Below are 3,798 nucleotides of genomic sequence, written 5' to 3' on the forward strand. Positions count from 1 at the left end.
TCTTTTCTTCCTCTTCTTCTTCCTCCTTTTCCTCATACTCATTATTCTTGCTTTCTTATTCCTCCTCCTTCTCCTCCTCCTCCTCCTCCTCCTCCTCATTTTTCTTCTTTTCTTCCTCTTCTTCTTCCTCCTTTTCCTCATACTCATTATTCTTGCTTTCTTATTCCTCCTCCTTCTCCTCCTCCTCTTCCTCCTCCTCATTTTTCTTCTTTTCTTCCTCTTCTTCTTCCTCCTTCTCATACTCATTTCTCTTGCTTTCTTATTCCTCCTCCTTCTCCTCCTCCTCCTTCTCCTCCTCCTCCTCCTCCTCCTCCTCGGGTCATCTAGCAATGTCGCAATTTGTCAAGAGCAACAATGAGACTCAAATTACACTGGCAAATTGGTTTTCTTTTGAGTGCGAACACACACACACACACACACAAACACACACACACACACACACACACACACAAACACACACACAGACACACACACCACCTCTTGCTTACCCCTCCTCTTCCTCTTCCTCCTCTTCCTTTTCCTCCTCTTCCTGCATCTCCACTTTATCTCCTCTTTCATCTCCTTTCAACACCTCCTCCACCATCACTGAGTCATCGCCACTCACCTCCCTCGTCATCTCCGTCAGTGAAAGCCATCTATTATATATAAGTTAGTTTTAAGTCAAGATTTAAGTCATAAAATATAATTAAGATATACTATTTATAATTTAGTTATAATATTTAAGTGGGTAAATTTGTTTAATTGATTAAGTTCGAAGCTTCGGGGGTTCAGTGATCAGGTTGTTCGTTGCCTCACTAACCTTGAGTCGAAGCTTCATAAGAGTGTATGAGGCAGACTAGTTTGCGTTAGGGCCTCATACCAGCAGGTGCTCGTGGCCAGGAGAGGTGAGGGTCGTCCCCTGTCGCTTTCTATCACCCAACCTTTCTACCATCAGTGTAAGTGTTTTACTAAGTTATAATAATCATCATAATATGGAAATCCGTGTTAAGAGTGAGATAGTGTTTTAAGTGCATATGTGTGTTTAAGAGCGCAGAGGCCGGATTCATCAAACCACTTAAGAGAGCTGTTGATGGAGAGTCTTCTGGCAACTCCAGTATCTAGGGACGCTCTTGATCTTAAAGCGAGTCCAATGGCAATGAAAGAAATGTCGACCAGGCCAATACTTCATTCATTGTCATCGAAGCAGCCCAAACACAAGGATCATTCGTAGAGGACAGATTTCATTGTCATCGAAGCAGCCCAAACACAAGGATCATTCGTAGAGGACAGATTTACTAAGACTTACCAACGACCGGCCTTGTAGTGGCTTGATGAATCCGGCCCCAAAAGTATAACGATTAATTTTGCCTATACTGAGTGTGTGTGTGTGGGTGTGTTGAGTGTACGATTTTGTGTTAAAAACTGTTATGGGTTTGTATTTGTTTAGTGGGTGTTGGTGCTGTGGGCGTCGGTGGCGGCTGTGGCGTCTGTGTCTGTGCCGTGACGTCAGCAGACTGTGGGACAAGGGGACGGTGGCAGCAGCGTACGTCTGTCAGTGGTGCCTACATGTGCTGCTCGCTACTCGGAGTGTCGCCCATACTGGTGTACCTGGCCTGTGCTGTCTCCTGGAGGTGGCATTACTCTACCCTCAACCGTCTTGTGGGTACACCTGGGTACACTTATCGCTCTCCAGTGCCATCTGTGTACTATGAAAAAAGTAAAGTCTTATGCTTGGTGCGTCAAGTATCTCTCCGCCCACTCAACCCTTAAGCCATAAGGCATATCTTTAACGCCGTGGTGTAGCTATTCTTCGTGCTAGAGTGAATACCAGGATGTTAAGAGTATGCGTGCGTGCGTGTGCATATTATCTGTTGTGTGTTGGTGCGTTACTGCGTGTGTATGTGGGTGACTGACTGTTTGGTTATTGCATTTCAAGACTAGTTATTGGTTATTGCATTTCAAGACTAGTTATTGGTTGTTGCATTTCGAGACTTAGTTATTGGTTGTTGCATTTCGAGACTTAGTTATTGGTTGTTGCATTTCGAGACTTAGTTATTGGTTATTGCATTTCGAGACTTAGTTATTGGTTGTTGCATTTCGAGACTTAGTTATTGGTTGTTGCATTTCGAGACTTAGTTATTGGTTGTTGCATTTCGAGACTTAGTTATTGGTTGTTGCATTTCGAGACTTAGTTATTGGTTATTGCATTTCGAGACTTAGTTATTGGTTGTTGCATTTCGAGACTTAGTTATTGGTTGTTGCATTTCGAGACTTAGTTATTGGTTGTTGCATTTCGAGACTTAGTTATTGGTTGTTGCATTTCGAGACTTAGTTATTGGTTGTTGCATTTCGAGACTTAGTTATTGGTTATTGCATTTCGAGACTTAGTTATTGGTTGTTGCATTTCGAGACTTAGTTATTGGTTATTGCATTTCGAGACTTAGTTATTGGTTGTTGCATTTCGAGACTAGTTATTAATAAAAAAAATTTACAACGAAGACTTATGAAGGGCACAAAAGGAAGCCATAATAAAAATAAAAAAAGCCCGCTACTCTGTTCCTAAAAGTACACACATTACTAATTGATGTGTGTGTACGTAATAGTGCGTGTTTGTTTTGTGTTAATATATTCTAGTATTAATATATTTCTACTTTAACCGGTTTTAATTTGTCTCCTGAGGTATTATACAACTGACTGGCTGGCATTTTTGGTCCTAAATTACCGGGGTAGGGATGAGAGCCTGCCTTCCCCTTGTACATCACTGCATAGCAACCCTGCACCCCTCATCCCAGCACGCTTCATCTCCCTTCCTCACAGCATCCTTGTTATCTCCCGTAGTGTATATGTATCTAGATTTTTGTTCTCGCTCAAATACTTGTATTGTTCCTTGTATATGCCTATGGCGAAATAAAACTTGTTACTGTTACTGTTATTATGGCGAAATAAAACTTATTATGGCGAAATAAAACTTATTGTTATTATTATTGTTATTATTATTATTATTACTATATTATAACACATATGCTACCTCGCGTGTCCCTGCCTCTCTATAGCCAAGATTCCTGCATAGGGGAGGCGGAGGTCCACTAAAACACACACACATGCTACCTCGCGTGTCCCTGCCCCTCTATAGCCAAGATTCCTGCATAGGGGAGACGGAGGTACACTAAACACACACACATATGCTACCTCGCGTCTCCCTGCCTCTCTATGGCCAAGATTCCTGCATAGGGGAGGCGGAGATCCACTAAAACACACACATATGCTACCTCGCGTGTCCCTGCCTCTCTATAGCCAAGATTCATGCATAACCCCCATAACACAACACATATGCTACTGTGTGTCCTGCCTCTCTATGGCCAAGATTCCTGCATAGGGGAGGCGGAGATCCACTAAAACACACACATATGCTACCTCGCGTGTCCCTGCCTCTCTATAGCCAAGATTCATGCATAAGGGAAGCGGAGGTACCCTAATACACACACATATGCTACCTCGCGTGTCCCTGCCTCTCTATGGCCAAGATTCCTGCATAGGGGAGGCGGAGGTCCACTAAAACACACACATATGCTACCTCGCGTCTCCCTGCCTCTCTATAGCCAAGATTCCTGCATAAGGGAAGCGGAGGTCCACTAAAACACACACATATGCTACCTTGCGTGTCTATAGCCAAGATTAATGCATAGGGGAGAGGGGGGGCCCTGGTGGTAGCATTGAGGGGCGGGACCGCCTTGCCCTCTCCACCCCCCCGGCCACTGGTAACGACTGGGCCGGGTGTATCTTGGGATCTGATCGCATTACTTAAGAGTTCGCGGGTAC

The 3,798-nt window shown here is 43.9% G+C and overlaps 1 long non-coding RNA gene across 1 annotated transcript; it reads left to right on the forward strand.

Annotated features, from left to right (window-relative positions):
- Positions 1 to 853: 853 nt before the first annotated feature.
- On the forward strand, positions 854 to 1,716 carry LOC126980651 (uncharacterized). The gene is made up of 2 exons (XR_007733441.1): positions 854 to 935; positions 1,427 to 1,716. It is a non-coding gene; the product is annotated as an uncharacterized LOC126980651 (long non-coding RNA).
- Positions 1,717 to 3,798: the final 2,082 nt, after the last annotated feature.

Source organism: Eriocheir sinensis, chromosome 44 (genome assembly GCF_024679095.1).
Source record: "Eriocheir sinensis breed Jianghai 21 chromosome 44, ASM2467909v1, whole genome shotgun sequence".
Lineage (NCBI taxonomy): Eukaryota > Metazoa > Arthropoda > Malacostraca > Decapoda > Varunidae > Eriocheir > Eriocheir sinensis.